An 18,075-nucleotide genomic window follows, 5' to 3' on the forward strand; every position below is an offset into this window, starting at 1 on the left:
CGCCGTCTCCATGAAACCCACCGCCGCCTGCACATCCCGGACAGTGTCCAGGATGGTGCGGCCCGTCACCCCGTACGTCTGGGTGGTGCGGATGAGGGACGGCAGCACCCGACTGAGCCGGGAGGCCAAGACCGAGGCCAACACCTTGTAATCGGTGTTGAGCATGGTGAGGGGCCTGTAATTAGCCAGCTCCCCCCTGTCTCCCGTATGCTTAAAGAGCATCTTAATCAAACCCAGCCGGATGGTGCCGTGCATCTCACCGCGGGCGAGGACGTCACTATAAAGGGCCTGCAAGATGGGCACCAGCTCCCCCTTAAAGACCCTGTAAAAGTCTGCCGTGAGGCCGTCGGAGCCGGGACACTTTCGCGGCCGGAGCCGGTCAATGGCTGCCCCGATCTCATCACAGGACAAGGGGGCGTCACACAGGGCGACGCTCTCGGGCGAGAGGCGCGCCTCAATCAGCCCCGTGAGGGGGGAGAGGGCGTCCAGATCGATGCGCTCGCTGGTGAACATAGCGGCCCAGTAGTCCCGCACGACGCGCAGGACACCGGGTGCGTCGGACACCAACTGGCCGTCCGGGCAGCGCACCGAACGGAGCAGCCTCGCAGCCCCCCGGGACTCCTCCAGCGCCCTGAAATAGCGAGGAGAGAGCTCACCAGGGGCGACGAAACGCACCCCGCTCCGCAACGCCGCCCCGGCGTGCCTCCGCTCAGAGAGGAGAGCCAGCTCATCCTGCAGGGCCGAGACCCGCACGGGGTCCCCTGCATCCTGCTCGAGCGCCAGCAGTTCCAGCTGGAGATCACGCAGCAAGGCGCGCTCCGTCTGCCGAAAGCGTCCGGCTGCGGCCTTCCCGGCAGCCTGCAAAACGGCCGCCACCTCCCGCTTTAACAATTCCCACCCCGCCTGAATGTCGAGGGAGAACAGGGGCGACCGCACCCCAGTCCACAATGCGAAGCTCACCTTAGCAGTAACGGTACCATCGCTTAAGAGGGAGGGGTTGAGAATCCACGTGCCCCGCCCGCGCTGCACCACCCCAGAGTCAAGCGTGCAGAGGAAGTAGTCGTGATCGCTCACGAGACACTCCCGATAGCACACCGTACGGACACGGGCAGCGACAGCAGGGGACACCAGAGCGTAGTCCAGCCTGCTGCCGTGCATCACGCCCCGGACACGCTGCGTCCTGGAAAGGACACGACGGTCAGGGTTGCGATCCCTCCACAGGTCCGTGAGATGACAGGCACGCATCAAGCGGAGGAGAGCTGCTCGCCCCGCATCGGCCCGCACGACTGCCCCCCTCCGCACGTCCAGGCGAGAGAGGGAGATGTTGAAGTCCCCGACCACGAGAGGACAGGGCCACCGCGCCACACGGGCAGCCAGGCGGTCGAAGAAGGAGGCACACCGGGCCCCGTCATTGGGCGCGTGCACGACCACGACGGTGCAGGCGAAACCCCCCTCCAGACAGAGCCCGACAGCCAGACACTTGCCCTCCCTGTCCGAGTACAGCAGGGATGCCGACTGGACACGCGGGCGGCGACAGAGCAGCGCGACACCCCAACCGACGACACCTGGCCCGACGGAGGCGGTGGAGAAGAAGACATCGCCCGACCATGCGTCCCGCACTCTATCAATAAAAGGCCCATCCCACCCAGTCTCTTGCAAACACACAACGGACGAGTCACAACACGAAGTTAAAACTGCCTGGGCCTTAGCCCAGGAGCGCAGCCCCCGGGCATTGAGGGAGGTCAGAGTCAGTGTCATTGGGATAAAAGAGTCTCTGTTAGGCACCAGGCAGGGGACACATCACACAGACAAGACACCGGCACAGGAGGTAAAAGCCACACATACCCAGATAAAAGCGGGACGCTCCCAGCCGAACAGGCCCACCCAGACAACCACCCCACTAACCCACCCGGATGGTGGAGCGATGTCGCGGGAAACACACAGGTAAAAGGGACAAGCAACACAATAAGAACAATAAAAGAAACCATAAAAAGAACCATAAATACAATAAATAGGCGGGCCGTAAAAAAAACACAATAAAACACGAGCAATCAATTAAAACGCACGGGACCTAGGGGACGGGGCGAAGCGGGGACGACAGCGGCGATAGCAGGGGCAGAAGGCGACACGGACACGGTGGCGGGATAATGTAAACAGAAACCAAAAACAAAACCAGGGCAGCAGAAAAGCAATACACACGGAAAGACAACACAACCAAAGGAAGACATGAGTCAATGAAGGGGGTGTGGCGATGAAGCATCAGTCCGTGTCGCCGCTGTCGTCATGACCCGGGCTCGCAGCACGCATGGCCGCCAGGGCCGCCACCGCCGACTGCCGCCGCTCCTCCTGGCGCCGCAGAGTGTTGGCTAGGCCCGGCAGAGGGGGCTGATGGGACGCCCCGGACCTAGACCCCATGCAAAAACGGAGCTTGTTCTTGGCCTTGCCAGGCTTATTCACGGGGGCCTTGCCCGCACCCGTCTGGGACCGCGGGGCGACGAAGGGGTCCGGGTCCAGGGCATCGAGCTGACGCAGGGTATCAGTGCCGAAGGGGGGAATGCCGGACCAGGGCGACGCCAGGGGCTCGGCAGATGGAGGCGGAGGGGAGGGGGAAGAGGGAGCGGGGGCTGGGGGAGGGGGGCCATCCACAGTCTCACCCCCGGCCATCCGGGACGCCGGGCGCACTTCACCCGCGGCCGGAGCTGCGGGAAGGGACGGGGTGAGAGACGAGGGCGGGGCGGGCGGGGGCTCCGAAAACAGGGACTGGGAGACAGGCAAGGGCACTGGCAGCTCCACAGGGACCGCAGCTCCGGAGGGCAGCTCCATGTCCTCAACGCCCGACGCCCCAAGGAGGTCCTGTGCGGCCGGGGGGTCTCCGGCCCCCCCAAAGGGCACAGCGTCCACCCCCATGACGGGACCCCCACTCACCTCTCCCCTCGGGCCAGCCACAGGAGCAGGGAGGTGGCCAGTCATGCTGGAATCCAGGCAGTCAGCGGCAGCAGCCACAGGGGGTGTCAAAGGCATGGCGATGGCGGCAGCATTACTGGGGTCCTGGGGCGGAAGGAGAGACACCCCCTCTTCCCCCCCAGCGTGAGAGCCAGGGTCAACCCCGTCCCCGGCAGCGGAGGCCGGCCCGTCCCGACCAGGGGCACCAGGGCAGGTGCACAGGGCGGCGGCCTTGCGGCAGCCAGCACAGCGGGCGGCAACACAGTCACGGGCGTAGTGCCCCTGCAGCCCGCAGACACGGCACACGTACTGGGGGCACTGGGCCACCACGTGCCCCGGCTGGAGGCACATCCGACAGAGGCGGATCTGATTGTCATGGGCGACCCGAATGTAGCGGGGCCCTTCGGCCGTATCAAATCGGGCACTGTAGGGCAAGGACACCACGCCGGCCGGGAAACGCACCCTGACGCAGCGGGTGCCGTCAGTGACTTGAGTGCCGGGCAGGAGCCGACGGCGCACCGGGAGGATGGGCTCCACTCCCCATGCCGCAAGGCGATCGAGAATGACCTGATCGGGCACATACGCAGGCAGGTGCAGAAAGGAGACCACGCGCTCCGCCTGACAGAGGCGTCTGACCGGGCAGAGCTTGCCCTGTACGGTGAGGCCGCCCTCAATGAGCTCGATGTATTCGGGGGCGGTGAAGGTAACCTCCACTGCCACGTTAGGGGCCGGGCACACGGCCAGCAGGGCGTCCTTCGGCACCAACAACAATATCGCCTTCGCCACCTCCAGCAAAGGCACGCTGTCAAACGCACTCAAGTCTACGGAGGCAGTGGCCTCCTTAGTATAAGGCCCCTTTGGGGCAGGGCCCTCGTCCCAGGCGCCTCGTGGCGCCGCACCCTGGCGCAGGACACCCGCACGCACCCCCGTGCCCACGCGCACACCTGCACCCGCCCGCTGCGCCCGACCGGCCTGAGCCACCCTCCCAGCATAGCTGTCAGGCGGAGAGATGGCACCGCCGACCCCCGCACCAGCACCATCACCGGCCCCGCCGCTCACCTTAGCGGGCACCGCTCCCGACCCGGAAGCCGTCGCCGCCGCCGCCGCCCTCTTACGAGAAACAACCTTCACCCACTCACCGGGCCCCTGGTCACCCAGACCAGGCGGCTCCACCGCCATATCTACCTCCATTTCCACCCTACCAAAATCATCCAGAGAATAAACCTTGTCAGAATCCAGCGCCCGTGCAGCCGCGGCTGCACGCGACACGTCATCACCATCATCAACACCGAACGCCTGTGCAGCCGCGGCTGCACGCGACGTGGATGGCTGCGGCTGAGCAGCCATGATCAAACAATGAAGGGGAGGAGGGGGGGCAACCAATAAGGGAGCCCGGGGGACAAAACAAACCAGCAATCAAGGGGGAAAAAGAAAAGCCGGTAAATAATAAACGCGCAAAACACGGAAGTGGAAAACAAAACACAAGACCGGCGAAAAAAATCGAATGACAAGCCTCTCTCCCTAGCACAATAAAACGGCCAGGGAGAGGGGAAACGAACTGGGACAGAAAAGAAAAGGAACAGTGATCCAAAAACAAGATAAACCAGAGCAAACTACAACGGATGAAAAACGCGCACAGAAACGGAGGGCGAAAACAAAACACAAATCAGGGGCGAAATAAAGGGTGACAAGCCTCCCCCCCGGCCCAAAATGAGGCCAGGGAGAGGGAAAACAGAACCAGCACAAAAAGAAACTGAAGAAACGCTGAAATAAACGAAAAAAAGCCTAATTGACAAACCCGGAAGTAAACGCGCACCGCGCAAAGGAAACCAAACGAACAGAAATAAATGCAAAAAAAGACACACAAAACGAGTGACAAGCCTCCCCCTCCGGCGCAACGAAGCAGCCAGGGAGAGGGGAGGCTAACCAAGGCAAAACTAAACCAAAACAATTATGAAATAAAACGGAGAAAGAAACGGAAAACCAAGTGAACTGCAAAGGCAAAAAAAAGCACCACCACACACACGCACCACCACACACACACTGAGCCGCGCAGGATCAGGCACGATCATGCGCAGTCGGAACGGTATGGCCGTAAGCGAGGGAAGCGGCCAGAATCAGCACTTTTGTTTTCAGTTGAGGGTTTATTGAGAGTCGCACCGAGAGAAGAGCAGACGTCGATGCGGCATTGATGTCAAGATGTCTTTGAGAAAGTCGTTATTAAAATGAGGAAGAAATCGGTGAGTTGTATACGATTGCTACGAGTACTTTCTGCAAAAGTGGGCGGGGACTGCCGTCTTTGTACAAATAAAGGTAATTTGTGAAATGAAAGGGTAGTGACATCTTTACATTCGTGGCAAGACGCAGGGCCCTCTGGATAAGGTGAAACTAAGAAAAAGCTTACGGCACTTGGTATTCCCAGGCAGTCTCCCAACCAAGTACTGACCAAGCCCGGCCCCGCTTAGCTTCCGAGATCAGACGAGATCGGGCGCAGTCGGAACGGTATGGCCGTAAGCGAGGGAAGCGGCCAGAATCAGCACTTTTGTTTTCAGTTGAGGGTTTATTGAGAGTCGCACCGAGAGAAGAGCAGACGTCGATGCGGCATTGATGTCAAGATGTCTTTGAGAAAGTCGTTATTAAAATGAGGAAGAAATCGGTGAGTTGTATACGATTGCTACGAGTACTTTCTGCAAAAGTGGGCGGGGACTGCCGTCTTTGTACAAATAAAGGTAATTTGTGAAATGAAAGGGTAGTGACATCTTTACATTCGTGGCAAGACGCAGGGCCCTCTGGATAAGGTGAAACTAAGAAAAAGCTTACGGCACTTGGTATTCCCAGGCAGCCTCCCAACCAAGTACTGACCAAGCCCGGCCCCGCTTAGCTTCCGAGATCAGACGAGATCGGGCGCAGTCGGAACGGTATGGCCGTAAGCGAGGGAAGCGGCCAGAATCAGCACTTTTGTTTTCAGTTGAGGGTTTATTGAGAGTCGCACCGAGAGAAGAGCAGACGTCGATGCGGCATTGATGTCAAGATGTCTTTGAGAAAGTCGTTATTAAAATGAGGAAGAAATCGGTGAGTTGTATACGATTGCTACGAGTACTTTCTGCAAAAGTGGGCGGGGACTGCCGTCTTTGTACAAATAAAGGTAATTTGTGAAATGAAAGGGTAGTGACATCTTTACATTCGTGGCAAGACGCAGGGCCCTCTGGATAAGGTGAAACTAAGAAAAAGCTTACGGCACTTGGTATTCCCAGGCAGTCTCCCAACCAAATACTGACCAAGCCCGGCCCCGCTTAGCTTCCGAGATCAGACGAGATCGGGCGCAGTCGGAACGGTATGGCCGTAAGCGAGGGAAGCGGCCAGAATCAGCACTTTTGTTTTCAGTTGAGGGTTTATTGAGAGTCGCACCGAGAGAAGAGCAGACGTCGATGCGGCATTGATGTCAAGATGTCTTTGAGAAAGTCGTTATTAAAATGAGGAAGAAATCGGTGAGTTGTATACGATTGCTACGAGTACTTTCTGCAAAAGTGGGCGGGGACTGCCGTCTTTGTACAAATAAAGGTAATTTGTGAAATGAAAGGGTAGTGACATCTTTACATTCGTGGCAAGACGCAGGGCCCTCTGGATAAGGTGAAACTAAGAAAAAGCTTACGGCACTTGGTATTCCCAGGCAGCCTCCCAACCAAGTACTGACCAAGCCCGGCCCCGCTTAGCTTCCGAGATCAGACGAGATCGGGCGCAGTCGGAACGGTATGGCCGTAAGCGAGGGAAGCGGCCAGAATCAGCACTTTTGTTTTCAGTTGAGGGTTTATTGAGAGTCGCACCGAGAGAAGAGCAGACGTCGATGCGGCATTGATGTCAAGATGTCTTTGAGAAAGTCGTTATTAAAATGAGGAAGAAATCGGTGAGTTGTATACGATTGCTACGAGTACTTTCTGCAAAAGTGGGCGGGGACTGCCGTCTTTGTACAAATAAAGGTAATTTGTGAAATGAAAGGGTAGTGACATCTTTACATTCGTGGCAAGACGCAGGGCCCTCTGGATAAGGTGAAACTAAGAAAAAGCTTACGGCACTTGGTATTCCCAGGCAGTCTCCCAACCAAGTACTGACCAAGCCCGGCCCCGCTTAGCTTCCGAGATCAGACGAGATCGGGCGCAGGTGGAACGGTATGGCCGTAAGCGAGGGAAGCGGCCAGAATCAGCACTTTTGTTTTCAGTTGAGGGTTTATTGAGAGTCGCACCGAGAGAAGAGCAGACGTCGATGCGGCATTGATGTCAAGATGTCTTTGAGAAAGTCGTTATTAAAATGAGGAAGAAATCGGTGAGTTGTATACGATTGCTACGAGTACTTTCTGCAAAAGTGGGCGGGGACTGCCGTCTTTGTACAAATAAAGGTAATTTGTGAAATGAAAGGGTAGTGACATCTTTACATTCGTGGCAAGACGCAGGGCCCTCTGGAAAAGGTGAAACTAAGAAAAAGCTTACGGCACTTGGTATTCCCAGGCAGCCTCCCAACCAAGTACTGACCAAGCCCGGCTCCGCTTAGCTTCCGAGATCAGACGAGATCGGGCGCAGTCGGAACGGTATGGCCGTAAGCGAGGGAAGCGGCCAGAATCAGCACTTTTGTTTTCAGTTGAGGGTTTATTGAGAGTCGCACCGAGAGAAGAGCAGACGTCGATGCGGCATTGATGTCAAGATGTCTTTGAGAAAGTCGTTATTAAAATGAGGAAGAAATCGGTGAGTTGTATACGATTGCTACGAGTACTTTCTGCAAAAGTGGGCGGGGACTGCCGTCTTTGTACAAATAAAGGTAATTTGTGAAATGAAAGGGTAGTGACATCTTTACATTCGTGGCAAGACGCAGGGCCCTCTGGATAAGGTGAAACTAAGAAAAAGCTTACGGCACTTGGTATTCCCAGGCAGTCTCCCAACCAAGTACTGACCAAGCCCGGCCCCGCTTAGCTTCCGAGATCAGACGAGATCGGGCGCAGTCGGAACGGTATGGCCGTAAGCGAGGGAAGCGGCCAGAATCAGCACTTTTGTTTTCAGTTGAGGGTTTATTGAGAGTCGCACCGAGAGAAGAGCAGACGTCGATGCGGCATTGATGTCAAGATGTCTTTGAGAAAGTCGTTATTAAAATGAGGAAGAAATCGGTGAGTTGTATACGATTGCTACGAGTACTTTCTGCAAAAGTGGGCGGGGACTGCCGTCTTTGTACAAATAAAGGTAATTTGTGAAATGAAAGGGTAGTGACATCTTTACATTCGTGGCAAGACGCAGGGCCCTCTGGATAAGGTGAAACTAAGAAAAAGCTTACGGCACTTGGTATTCCCAGGCAGTCTCCCAACCAAGTACTGACCAAGCCCGGCCCCGCTTAGCTTCCGAGATCAGACGAGATCGGGCGCAGTCGGAACGGTATGGCCGTAAGCGAGGGAAGCGGCCAGAATCAGCACTTTTGTTTTCAGTTGAGGGTTTATTGAGAGTCGCACCGAGAGAAGAGCAGACGTCGATGCGGCATTGATGTCAAGATGTCTTTGAGAAAGTCGTTATTAAAATGAGGAAGAAATCGGTGAGTTGTATACGATTGCTACGAGTACTTTCTGCAAAAGTGGGCGGGGACTGCCGTCTTTGTACAAATAAAGGTAATTTGTGAAATGAAAGGGTAGTGACATCTTTACATTCGTGGCAAGACGCAGGGCCCTCTGGATAAGGTGAAACTAAGAAAAAGCTTACGGCACTTGGTATTCCCAGGCAGTCTCCCAACCAAGTACTGACCAAGCCCGGCCCCGCTTAGCTTCCGAGATCAGACGAGATCGGGCGCAGTCGGAACGGTATGGCCGTAAGCGAGGGAAGCGGCCAGAATCAGCACTTTTGTTTTCAGTTGAGGGTTTATTGAGAGTCGCACCGAGAGAAGAGCAGACGTCGATGCGGCATTGATGTCAAGATGTCTTTGAGAAAGTCGTTATTAAAATGAGGAAGAAATCGGTGAGTTGTATACGATTGCTACGAGTACTTTCTGCAAAAGTGGGCGGGGACTGCCGTCTTTGTACAAATAAAGGTAATTTGTGAAATGAAAGGGTAGTGACATCTTTACATTCGTGGCAAGACGCAGGGCCCTCTGGATAAGGTGAAACTAAGAAAAAGCTTACGGCACTTGGTATTCCCAGGCAGTCTCCCAACCAAGTACTGACCAAGCCCGGCCCCGCTTAGCTTCCGAGATCAGACGAGATCGGGCGCAGTCGGAACGGTATGGCCGTAAGCGAGGGAAGCGGCCAGAATCAGCACTTTTGTTTTCAGTTGAGGGTTTATTGAGAGTCGCACCGAGAGAAGAGCAGACGTCGATGCGGCATTGATGTCAAGATGTCTTTGAGAAAGTCGTTATTAAAATGAGGAAGAAATCGGTGAGTTGTATACGATTGCTACGAGTACTTTCTGCAAAAGTGGGCGGGGACTGCCGTCTTTGTACAAATAAAGGTAATTTGTGAAATGAAAGGGTAGTGACATCTTTACATTCGTGGCAAGACGCAGGGCCCTCTGGATAAGGTGAAACTAAGAAAAAGCTTACGGCACTTGGTATTCCCAGGCAGTCTCCCAACCAAGTACTGACCAAGCCCGGCCCCGCTTAGCTTCCGAGATCAGACGAGATCGGGCGCAGTCGGAACGGTATGGCCGTAAGCGAGGGAAGCGGCCAGAATCAGCACTTTTGTTTTCAGTTGAGGGTTTATTGAGAGTCGCACCGAGAGAAGAGCAGACGTCGATGCGGCATTGATGTCAAGATGTCTTTGAGAAAGTCGTTATTAAAATGAGGAAGAAATCGGTGAGTTGTATACGATTGCTACGAGTACTTTCTGCAAAAGTGGGCGGGGACTGCCGTCTTTGTACAAATAAAGGTAATTTGTGAAATGAAAGGGTAGTGACATCTTTACATTCGTGGCAAGACGCAGGGCCCTCTGGATAAGGTGAAACTAAGAAAAAGCTTACGGCACTTGGTATTCCCAGGCAGTCTCCCAACCAAGTACTGACCAAGCCCGGCCCCGCTTAGCTTCCGAGATCAGACGAGATCGGGCGCAGTCGGAACGGTATGGCCGTAAGCGAGGGAAGCGGCCAGAATCAGCACTTTTGTTTTCAGTTGAGGGTTTATTGAGAGTCGCACCGAGAGAAGAGCAGACGTCGATGCGGCATTGATGTCAAGATGTCTTTGAGAAAGTCGTTATTAAAATGAGGAAGAAATCGGTGAGTTGTATACGATTGCTACGAGTACTTTCTGCAAAAGTGGGCGGGGACTGCCGTCTTTGTACAAATAAAGGTAATTTGTGAAATGAAAGGGTAGTGACATCTTTACATTCGTGGCAAGACGCAGGGCCCTCTGGATAAGGTGAAACTAAGAAAAAGCTTACGGCACTTGGTATTCCCAGGCAGTCTCCCAACCAAGTACTGACCAAGCCCGGCCCCGCTTAGCTTCCGAGATCAGACGAGATCGGGCGCAGTCGGAACGGTATGGCCGTAAGCGAGGGAAGCGGCCAGAATCAGCACTTTTGTTTTCAGTTGAGGGTTTATTGAGAGTCGCACCGAGAGAAGAGCAGACGTCGATGCGGCATTGATGTCAAGATGTCTTTGAGAAAGTCGTTATTAAAATGAGGAAGAAATCGGTGAGTTGTATACGATTGCTACGAGTACTTTCTGCAAAAGTGGGCGGGGACTGCCGTCTTTGTACAAATAAAGGTAATTTGTGAAATGAAAGGGTAGTGACATCTTTACATTCGTGGCAAGACGCAGGGCCCTCTGGATAAGGTGAAACTAAGAAAAAGCTAACGGCACTTGGTATTCCCAGGCAGTCTCCCAACCAAGTACTGACCAAGCCCGGCCCCGCTTAGCTTCCGAGATCAGACGAGATCGGGCGCAGTCGGAACGGTATGGCCGTAAGCGAGGGAAGCGGCCAGAATCAGCACTTTTGTTTTCAGTTGAGGGTTTATTGAGAGTCGCACCGAGAGAAGAGCAGACGTCGATGCGGCATTGATGTCAAGATGTCTTTGAGAAAGTCGTTATTAAAATGAGGAAGAAATCGGTGAGTTGTATACGATTGCTACGAGTACTTTCTGCAAAAGTGGGCGGGGACTGCCGTCTTTGTACAAATAAAGGTAATTTGTGAAATGAAAGGGTAGTGACATCTTTACATTCGTGGCAAGACGCAGGGCCCTCTGGATAAGGTGAAACTAAGAAAAAGCTTACGGCACTTGGTATTCCCAGGCAGCCTCCCAACCAAGTACTGACCAAGCCCGGCCCCGCTTAGCTTCCGAGATCAGACGAGATCGGGCGCAGTCGGAACGGTATGGCCGTAAGCGAGGGAAGCGGCCAGAATCAGCACTTTTGTTTTCAGTTGAGGGTTTATTGAGAGTCGCACCGAGAGAAGAGCAGACGTCGATGCGGCATTGATGTCAAGATGTCTTTGAGAAAGTCGTTATTAAAATGAGGAAGAAATCGGTGAGTTGTATACGATTGCTACGAGTACTTTCTGCAAAAGTGGGCGGGGACTGCCGTCTTTGTACAAATAAAGGTAATTTGTGAAATGAAAGGGTAGTGACATCTTTACATTCGTGGCAAGACGCAGGGCCCTCTGGATAAGGTGAAACTAAGAAAAAGCTTACGGCACTTGGTATTCCCAGGCAGCCTCCCAACCAAGTACTGACCAAGCCCGGCCCCGCTTAGCTTCCGAGATCAGACGAGATCGGGCGCAGTCGGAACGGTATGGCCGTAAGCGAGGGAAGCGGCCAGAATCAGCACTTTTGTTTTCAGTTGAGGGTTTATTGAGAGTCGCACCGAGAGAAGAGCAGACGTCGATGCGGCATTGATGTCAAGATGTCTTTGAGAAAGTCGTTATTAAAATGAGGAAGAAATCGGTGAGTTGTATACGATTGCTACGAGTACTTTCTGCAAAAGTGGGCGGGGACTGCCGTCTTTGTACAAATAAAGGTAATTTGTGAAATGAAAGGGTAGTGACATCTTTACATTCGTGGCAAGACGCAGGGCCCTCTGGATAAGGTGAAACTAAGAAAAAGCTTACGGCACTTGGTATTCCCAGGCAGCCTCCCAACCAAGTACTGACCAAGCCCGGCCCCGCTTAGCTTCCGAGATCAGACGAGATCGGGCGCAGTCGGAACGGTATGGCCGTAAGCGAGGGAAGCGGCCAGAATCAGCACTTTTGTTTTCAGTTGAGGGTTTATTGAGAGTCGCACCGAGAGAAGAGCAGACGTCGATGCGGCATTGATGTCAAGATGTCTTTGAGAAAGTCGTTATTAAAATGAGGAAGAAATCGGTGAGTTGTATACGATTGCTACGAGTACTTTCTGCAAAAGTGGGCGGGGACTGCCGTCTTTGTACAAATAAAGGTAATTTGTGAAATGAAAGGGTAGTGACATCTTTACATTCGTGGCAAGACGCAGGGCCCTCTGGATAAGGTGAAACTAAGAAAAAGCTTACGGCACTTGGTATTCCCAGGCAGCCTCCCAACCAAGTACTGACCAAGCCCGGCCCCGCTTAGCTTCCGAGATCAGACGAGATCGGGCGCAGTCGGAACGGTATGGCCGTAAGCGAGGGAAGCGGCCAGAATCAGCACTTTTGTTTTCAGTTGAGGGTTTATTGAGAGTCGCACCGAGAGAAGAGCAGACGTCGATGCGGCATTGATGTCAAGATGTCTTTGAGAAAGTCGTTATTAAAATGAGGAAGAAATCGGTGAGTTGTATACGATTGCTACGAGTACTTTCTGCAAAAGTGGGCGGGGACTGCCGTCTTTGTACAAATAAAGGTAATTTGTGAAATGAAAGGGTAGTGACATCTTTACATTCGTGGCAAGACGCAGGGCCCTCTGGATAAGGTGAAACTAAGAAAAAGCTTACGGCACTTGGTATTCCCAGGCAGTCTCCCAACCAAGTACTGACCAAGCCCGGCCCCGCTTAGCTTCCGAGATCAGACGAGATCGGGCGCAGTCGGAACGGTATGGCCGTAAGCGAGGGAAGCGGCCAGAATCAGCACTTTTGTTTTCAGTTGAGGGTTTATTGAGAGTCGCACCGAGAGAAGAGCAGACGTCGATGCGGCATTGATGTCAAGATGTCTTTGAGAAAGTCGTTATTAAAATGAGGAAGAAATCGGTGAGTTGTATACGATTGCTACGAGTACTTTCTGCAAAAGTGGGCGGGGACTGCCGTCTTTGTACAAATAAAGGTAATTTGTGAAATGAAAGGGTAGTGACATCTTTACATTCGTGGCAAGACGCAGGGCCCTCTGGATAAGGTGAAACTAAGAAAAAGCTTACGGCACTTGGTATTCCCAGGCAGCCTCCCAACCAAGTACTGACCAAGCCCGGCCCCGCTTAGCTTCCGAGATCAGACGAGATCGGGCGCAGTCGGAACGGTATGGCCGTAAGCGAGGGAAGCGGCCAGAATCAGCACTTTTGTTTTCAGTTGAGGGTTTATTGAGAGTCGCACCGAGAGAAGAGCAGACGTCGATGCGGCATTGATGTCAAGATGTCTTTGAGAAAGTCGTTATTAAAATGAGGAAGAAATCGGTGAGTTGTATACGATTGCTACGAGTACTTTCTGCAAAAGTGGGCGGGGACTGCCGTCTTTGTACAAATAAAGGTAATTTGTGAAATGAAAGGGTAGTGACATCTTTACATTCGTGGCAAGACGCAGGGCCCTCTGGATAAGGTGAAACTAAGAAAAAGCTTACGGCACTTGGTATTCCCAGGCAGTCTCCCAACCAAGTACTGACCAAGCCCGGCCCCGCTTAGCTTCCGAGATCAGACGAGATCGGGCGCAGTCGGAACGGTATGGCCGTAAGCGAGGGAAGCGGCCAGAATCAGCACTTTTGTTTTCAGTTGAGGGTTTATTGAGAGTCGCACCGAGAGAAGAGCAGACGTCGATGCGGCATTGATGTCAAGATGTCTTTGAGAAAGTCGTTATTAAAATGAGGAAGAAATCGGTGAGTTGTATACGATTGCTACGAGTACTTTCTGCAAAAGTGGGCGGGGACTGCCGTCTTTGTACAAATAAAGGTAATTTGTGAAATGAAAGGGTAGTGACATCTTTACATTCGTGGCAAGACGCAGGGCCCTCTGGATAAGGTGAAACTAAGAAAAAGCTTACGGCACTTGGTATTCCCAGGCAGTCTCCCAACCAAGTACTGACCAAGCCCGGCCCCGCTTAGCTTCCGAGATCAGACGAGATCGGGCGCAGTCGGAACGGTATGGCCGTAAGCGAGGGAAGCGGCCAGAATCAGCACTTTTGTTTTCAGTTGAGGGTTTATTGAGAGTCGCACCGAGAGAAGAGCAGACGTCGATGCGGCATTGATGTCAAGATGTCTTTGAGAAAGTCGTTATTAAAATGAGGAAGAAATCGGTGAGTTGTATACGATTGCTACGAGTACTTTCTGCAAAAGTGGGCGGGGACTGCCGTCTTTGTACAAATAAAGGTAATTTGTGAAATGAAAGGGTAGTGACATCTTTACATTCGTGGCAAGACGCAGGGCCCTCTGGATAAGGTGAAACTAAGAAAAAGCTTACGGCACTTGGTATTCCCAGGCAGCCTCCCAACCAAGTACTGACCAAGCCCGGCCCCGCTTAGCTTCCGAGATCAGACGAGATCGGGCGCAGTCGGAACGGTATGGCCGTAAGCGAGGGAAGCGGCCAGAATCAGCACTTTTGTTTTCAGTTGAGGGTTTATTGAGAGTCGCACCGAGAGAAGAGCAGACGTCGATGCGGCATTGATGTCAAGATGTCTTTGAGAAAGTCGTTATTAAAATGAGGAAGAAATCGGTGAGTTGTATACGATTGCTACGAGTACTTTCTGCAAAAGTGGGCGGGGACTGCCGTCTTTGTACAAATAAAGGTAATTTGTGAAATGAAAGGGTAGTGACATCTTTACATTCGTGGCAAGACGCAGGGCCCTCTGGATAAGGTGAAACTAAGAAAAAGCTTACGGCACTTGGTATTCCCAGGCAGCCTCCCAACCAAGTACTGACCAAGCCCGGCCCCGCTTAGCTTCCGAGATCAGACGAGATCGGGCGCAGTCGGAACGGTATGGCCGTAAGCGAGGGAAGCGGCCAGAATCAGCACTTTTGTTTTCAGTTGAGGGTTTATTGAGAGTCGCACCGAGAGAAGAGCAGACGTCGATGCGGCATTGATGTCAAGATGTCTTTGAGAAAGTCGTTATTAAAATGAGGAAGAAATCGGTGAGTTGTATACGATTGCTACGAGTACTTTCTGCAAAAGTGGGCGGGGACTGCCGTCTTTGTACAAATAAAGGTAATTTGTGAAATGAAAGGGTAGTGACATCTTTACATTCGTGGCAAGACGCAGGGCCCTCTGGATAAGGTGAAACTAAGAAAAAGCTTACGGCACTTGGTATTCCCAGGCAGTCTCCCAACCAAGTACTGACCAAGCCCGGCCCCGCTTAGCTTCCGAGATCAGACGAGATCGGGCGCAGTCGGAACGGTATGGCCGTAAGCGAGGGAAGCGGCCAGAATCAGCACTTTTGTTTTCAGTTGAGGGTTTATTGAGAGTCGCACCGAGAGAAGAGCAGACGTCGATGCGGCATTGATGTCAAGATGTCTTTGAGAAAGTCGTTATTAAAATGAGGAAGAAATCGGTGAGTTGTATACGATTGCTACGAGTACTTTCTGCAAAAGTGGGCGGGGACTGCCGTCTTTGTACAAATAAAGGTAATTTGTGAAATGAAAGGGTAGTGACATCTTTACATTCGTGGCAAGACGCAGGGCCCTCTGGATAAGGTGAAACTAAGAAAAAGCTTACGGCACTTGGTATTCCCAGGCAGCCTCCCAACCAAGTACTGACCAAGCCCGGCCCCGCTTAGCTTCCGAGATCAGACGAGATCGGGCGCAGTCGGAACGGTATGGCCGTAAGCGAGGGAAGCGGCCAGAATCAGCACTTTTGTTTTCAGTTGAGGGTTTATTGAGAGTCGCACCGAGAGAAGAGCAGACGTCGATGCGGCATTGATGTCAAGATGTCTTTGAGAAAGTCGTTATTAAAATGAGGAAGAAATCGGTGAGTTGTATACGATTGCTACGAGTACTTTCTGCAAAAGTGGGCGGGGACTGCCGTCTTTGTACAAATAAAGGTAATTTGTGAAATGAAAGGGTAGTGACATCTTTACATTCGTGGCAAGACGCAGGGCCCTCTGGATAAGGTGAAACTAAGAAAAAGCTTACGGCACTTGGTATTCCCAGGCAGCCTCCCAACCAAGTACTGACCAAGCCCGGCCCCGCTTAGCTTCCGAGATCAGACGAGATCGGGCGCAGTCGGAACGGTATGGCCGTAAGCGAGGGAAGCGGCCAGAATCAGCACTTTTGTTTTCAGTTGAGGGTTTATTGAGAGTCGCACCGAGAGAAGAGCAGACGTCGATGCGGCATTGATGTCAAGATGTCTTTGAGAAAGTCGTTATTAAAATGAGGAAGAAATCGGTGAGTTGTATACGATTGCTACGAGTACTTTCTGCAAAAGTGGGCGGGGACTGCCGTCTTTGTACAAATAAAGGTAATTTGTGAAATGAAAGGGTAGTGACATCTTTACATTCGTGGCAAGACGCAGGGCCCTCTGGATAAGGTGAAACTAAGAAAAAGCTTACGGCACTTGGTATTCCCAGGCAGCCTCCCAACCAAGTACTGACCAAGCCCGGCCCCGCTTAGCTTCCGAGATCAGACGAGATCGGGCGCAGTCGGAACGGTATGGCCGTAAGCGAGGGAAGCGGCCAGAATCAGCACTTTTGTTTTCAGTTGAGGGTTTATTGAGAGTCGCACCGAGAGAAGAGCAGACGTCGATGCGGCATTGATGTCAAGATGTCTTTGAGAAAGTCGTTATTAAAATGAGGAAGAAATCGGTGAGTTGTATACGATTGCTACGAGTACTTTCTGCAAAAGTGGGCGGGGACTGCCGTCTTTGTACAAATAAAGGTAATTTGTGAAATGAAAGGGTAGTGACATCTTTACATTCGTGGCAAGACGCAGGGCCCTCTGGATAAGGTGAAACTAAGAAAAAGCTTACGGCACTTGGTATTCCCAGGCAGTCTCCCAACCAAGTACTGACCAAGCCCGGCCCCGCTTAGCTTCCGAGATCAGACGAGATCGGGCGCAGTCGGAACGGTATGGCCGTAAGCGAGGGAAGCGGCCAGAATCAGCACTTTTGTTTTCAGTTGAGGGTTTATTGAGAGTCGCACCGAGAGAAGAGCAGACGTCGATGCGGCATTGATGTCAAGATGTCTTTGAGAAAGTCGTTATTAAAATGAGGAAGAAATCGGTGAGTTGTATACGATTGCTACGAGTACTTTCTGCAAAAGTGGGCGGGGACTGCCGTCTTTGTACAAATAAAGGTAATTTGTGAAATGAAAGGGTAGTGACATCTTTACATTCGTGGCAAGACGCAGGGCCCTCTGGATAAGGTGAAACTAAGAAAAAGCTTACGGCACTTGGTATTCCCAGGCAGTCTCCCAACCAAGTACTGACCAAGCCCGGCCCCGCTTAGCTTCCGAGATCAGACGAGATCGGGCGCAGTCGGAACGGTATGGCCGTAAGCGAGGGAAGCGGCCAGAATCAGCACTTTTGTTTTCAGTTGAGGGTTTATTGAGAGTCGCACCGAGAGAAGAGCAGACGTCGATGCGGCATTGATGTCAAGATGTCTTTGAGAAAGTCGTTATTAAAATGAGGAAGAAATCGGTGAGTTGTATACGATTGCTACGAGTACTTTCTGCAAAAGTGGGCGGGGACTGCCGTCTTTGTACAAATAAAGGTAATTTGTGAAATGAAAGGGTAGTGACATCTTTACATTCGTGGCAAGACGCAGGGCCCTCTGGATAAGGTGAAACTAAGAAAAAGCTTACGGCACTTGGTATTCCCAGGCAGTCTCCCAACCAAGTACTGACCAAGCCCGGCCCCGCTTAGCTTCCGAGATCAGACGAGATCGGGCGCAGTCGGAACGGTATGGCCGTAAGCGAGGGAAGCGGCCAGAATCAGCACTTTTGTTTTCAGTTGAGGGTTTATTGAGAGTCGCACCGAGAGAAGAGCAGACGTCGATGCGGCATTGATGTCAAGATGTCTTTGAGAAAGTCGTTATTAAAATGAGGAAGAA

General features: G+C 52.6%; 31 non-coding genes across 31 annotated transcripts; all 31 read right to left on the reverse strand.

The window, feature by feature from the left end:
- Positions 1-5,340: 5,340 nt before the first annotated feature.
- LOC140589382 (5S ribosomal RNA) lies at positions 5,341-5,459 on the reverse strand. The gene has a single exon (XR_011990561.1). It is a non-coding gene; the product is annotated as a 5S ribosomal RNA (ribosomal RNA).
- Positions 5,460-5,756: 297 nt separating this feature from the next.
- Positions 5,757-5,875, reverse strand: LOC140589678 (5S ribosomal RNA). The gene has a single exon (XR_011990857.1). It is a non-coding gene; the product is annotated as a 5S ribosomal RNA (ribosomal RNA).
- Positions 5,876-6,172: 297 nt separating this feature from the next.
- On the reverse strand, positions 6,173-6,291 carry LOC140589747 (5S ribosomal RNA). The gene has a single exon (XR_011990926.1). It is a non-coding gene; the product is annotated as a 5S ribosomal RNA (ribosomal RNA).
- A 297-nt stretch (positions 6,292-6,588) lies between these two features.
- On the reverse strand, positions 6,589-6,707 carry LOC140589679 (5S ribosomal RNA). The gene has a single exon (XR_011990858.1). It is a non-coding gene; the product is annotated as a 5S ribosomal RNA (ribosomal RNA).
- Positions 6,708-7,004: 297 nt separating this feature from the next.
- Positions 7,005-7,123, reverse strand: LOC140589913 (5S ribosomal RNA). The gene has a single exon (XR_011991092.1). It is a non-coding gene; the product is annotated as a 5S ribosomal RNA (ribosomal RNA).
- A 297-nt stretch (positions 7,124-7,420) lies between these two features.
- LOC140589562 (5S ribosomal RNA) lies at positions 7,421-7,539 on the reverse strand. The gene has a single exon (XR_011990741.1). It is a non-coding gene; the product is annotated as a 5S ribosomal RNA (ribosomal RNA).
- Positions 7,540-7,836: 297 nt separating this feature from the next.
- On the reverse strand, positions 7,837-7,955 carry LOC140589384 (5S ribosomal RNA). Its single transcript, XR_011990563.1, has one exon. It is a non-coding gene; the product is annotated as a 5S ribosomal RNA (ribosomal RNA).
- Positions 7,956-8,252: 297 nt separating this feature from the next.
- Positions 8,253-8,371, reverse strand: LOC140589385 (5S ribosomal RNA). The gene has a single exon (XR_011990564.1). It is a non-coding gene; the product is annotated as a 5S ribosomal RNA (ribosomal RNA).
- A 297-nt stretch (positions 8,372-8,668) lies between these two features.
- LOC140589386 (5S ribosomal RNA) lies at positions 8,669-8,787 on the reverse strand. The gene has a single exon (XR_011990565.1). It is a non-coding gene; the product is annotated as a 5S ribosomal RNA (ribosomal RNA).
- Positions 8,788-9,084: 297 nt separating this feature from the next.
- LOC140589387 (5S ribosomal RNA) lies at positions 9,085-9,203 on the reverse strand. The gene has a single exon (XR_011990566.1). It is a non-coding gene; the product is annotated as a 5S ribosomal RNA (ribosomal RNA).
- Positions 9,204-9,500: 297 nt separating this feature from the next.
- On the reverse strand, positions 9,501-9,619 carry LOC140589388 (5S ribosomal RNA). Its single transcript, XR_011990567.1, has one exon. It is a non-coding gene; the product is annotated as a 5S ribosomal RNA (ribosomal RNA).
- A 297-nt stretch (positions 9,620-9,916) lies between these two features.
- Positions 9,917-10,035, reverse strand: LOC140589390 (5S ribosomal RNA). The gene has a single exon (XR_011990569.1). It is a non-coding gene; the product is annotated as a 5S ribosomal RNA (ribosomal RNA).
- Positions 10,036-10,332: 297 nt separating this feature from the next.
- Positions 10,333-10,451, reverse strand: LOC140589391 (5S ribosomal RNA). Its single transcript, XR_011990570.1, has one exon. It is a non-coding gene; the product is annotated as a 5S ribosomal RNA (ribosomal RNA).
- A 297-nt stretch (positions 10,452-10,748) lies between these two features.
- LOC140589719 (5S ribosomal RNA) lies at positions 10,749-10,867 on the reverse strand. Its single transcript, XR_011990898.1, has one exon. It is a non-coding gene; the product is annotated as a 5S ribosomal RNA (ribosomal RNA).
- Positions 10,868-11,164: 297 nt separating this feature from the next.
- On the reverse strand, positions 11,165-11,283 carry LOC140589680 (5S ribosomal RNA). Its single transcript, XR_011990859.1, has one exon. It is a non-coding gene; the product is annotated as a 5S ribosomal RNA (ribosomal RNA).
- Positions 11,284-11,580: 297 nt separating this feature from the next.
- Positions 11,581-11,699, reverse strand: LOC140589681 (5S ribosomal RNA). The gene has a single exon (XR_011990860.1). It is a non-coding gene; the product is annotated as a 5S ribosomal RNA (ribosomal RNA).
- Positions 11,700-11,996: 297 nt separating this feature from the next.
- Positions 11,997-12,115, reverse strand: LOC140589682 (5S ribosomal RNA). The gene has a single exon (XR_011990861.1). It is a non-coding gene; the product is annotated as a 5S ribosomal RNA (ribosomal RNA).
- A 297-nt stretch (positions 12,116-12,412) lies between these two features.
- On the reverse strand, positions 12,413-12,531 carry LOC140589683 (5S ribosomal RNA). Its single transcript, XR_011990862.1, has one exon. It is a non-coding gene; the product is annotated as a 5S ribosomal RNA (ribosomal RNA).
- Positions 12,532-12,828: 297 nt separating this feature from the next.
- Positions 12,829-12,947, reverse strand: LOC140589392 (5S ribosomal RNA). Its single transcript, XR_011990571.1, has one exon. It is a non-coding gene; the product is annotated as a 5S ribosomal RNA (ribosomal RNA).
- A 297-nt stretch (positions 12,948-13,244) lies between these two features.
- LOC140589684 (5S ribosomal RNA) lies at positions 13,245-13,363 on the reverse strand. The gene has a single exon (XR_011990863.1). It is a non-coding gene; the product is annotated as a 5S ribosomal RNA (ribosomal RNA).
- Positions 13,364-13,660: 297 nt separating this feature from the next.
- Positions 13,661-13,779, reverse strand: LOC140589393 (5S ribosomal RNA). The gene has a single exon (XR_011990572.1). It is a non-coding gene; the product is annotated as a 5S ribosomal RNA (ribosomal RNA).
- A 297-nt stretch (positions 13,780-14,076) lies between these two features.
- On the reverse strand, positions 14,077-14,195 carry LOC140589394 (5S ribosomal RNA). Its single transcript, XR_011990573.1, has one exon. It is a non-coding gene; the product is annotated as a 5S ribosomal RNA (ribosomal RNA).
- Positions 14,196-14,492: 297 nt separating this feature from the next.
- LOC140589685 (5S ribosomal RNA) lies at positions 14,493-14,611 on the reverse strand. The gene has a single exon (XR_011990864.1). It is a non-coding gene; the product is annotated as a 5S ribosomal RNA (ribosomal RNA).
- Positions 14,612-14,908: 297 nt separating this feature from the next.
- LOC140589686 (5S ribosomal RNA) lies at positions 14,909-15,027 on the reverse strand. The gene has a single exon (XR_011990865.1). It is a non-coding gene; the product is annotated as a 5S ribosomal RNA (ribosomal RNA).
- A 297-nt stretch (positions 15,028-15,324) lies between these two features.
- Positions 15,325-15,443, reverse strand: LOC140589395 (5S ribosomal RNA). Its single transcript, XR_011990574.1, has one exon. It is a non-coding gene; the product is annotated as a 5S ribosomal RNA (ribosomal RNA).
- Positions 15,444-15,740: 297 nt separating this feature from the next.
- On the reverse strand, positions 15,741-15,859 carry LOC140589687 (5S ribosomal RNA). Its single transcript, XR_011990866.1, has one exon. It is a non-coding gene; the product is annotated as a 5S ribosomal RNA (ribosomal RNA).
- Positions 15,860-16,156: 297 nt separating this feature from the next.
- Positions 16,157-16,275, reverse strand: LOC140589689 (5S ribosomal RNA). The gene has a single exon (XR_011990868.1). It is a non-coding gene; the product is annotated as a 5S ribosomal RNA (ribosomal RNA).
- Positions 16,276-16,572: 297 nt separating this feature from the next.
- On the reverse strand, positions 16,573-16,691 carry LOC140589690 (5S ribosomal RNA). The gene has a single exon (XR_011990869.1). It is a non-coding gene; the product is annotated as a 5S ribosomal RNA (ribosomal RNA).
- A 297-nt stretch (positions 16,692-16,988) lies between these two features.
- Positions 16,989-17,107, reverse strand: LOC140589396 (5S ribosomal RNA). Its single transcript, XR_011990575.1, has one exon. It is a non-coding gene; the product is annotated as a 5S ribosomal RNA (ribosomal RNA).
- Positions 17,108-17,404: 297 nt separating this feature from the next.
- On the reverse strand, positions 17,405-17,523 carry LOC140589397 (5S ribosomal RNA). Its single transcript, XR_011990576.1, has one exon. It is a non-coding gene; the product is annotated as a 5S ribosomal RNA (ribosomal RNA).
- Positions 17,524-17,820: 297 nt separating this feature from the next.
- Positions 17,821-17,939, reverse strand: LOC140589398 (5S ribosomal RNA). Its single transcript, XR_011990577.1, has one exon. It is a non-coding gene; the product is annotated as a 5S ribosomal RNA (ribosomal RNA).
- Between the last annotated feature and the right edge of the window lie 136 nt (positions 17,940-18,075).

Source organism: Paramormyrops kingsleyae, chromosome 4, assembly GCF_048594095.1.
Source record: "Paramormyrops kingsleyae isolate MSU_618 chromosome 4, PKINGS_0.4, whole genome shotgun sequence".
Lineage (NCBI taxonomy): Eukaryota > Metazoa > Chordata > Actinopteri > Osteoglossiformes > Mormyridae > Paramormyrops > Paramormyrops kingsleyae.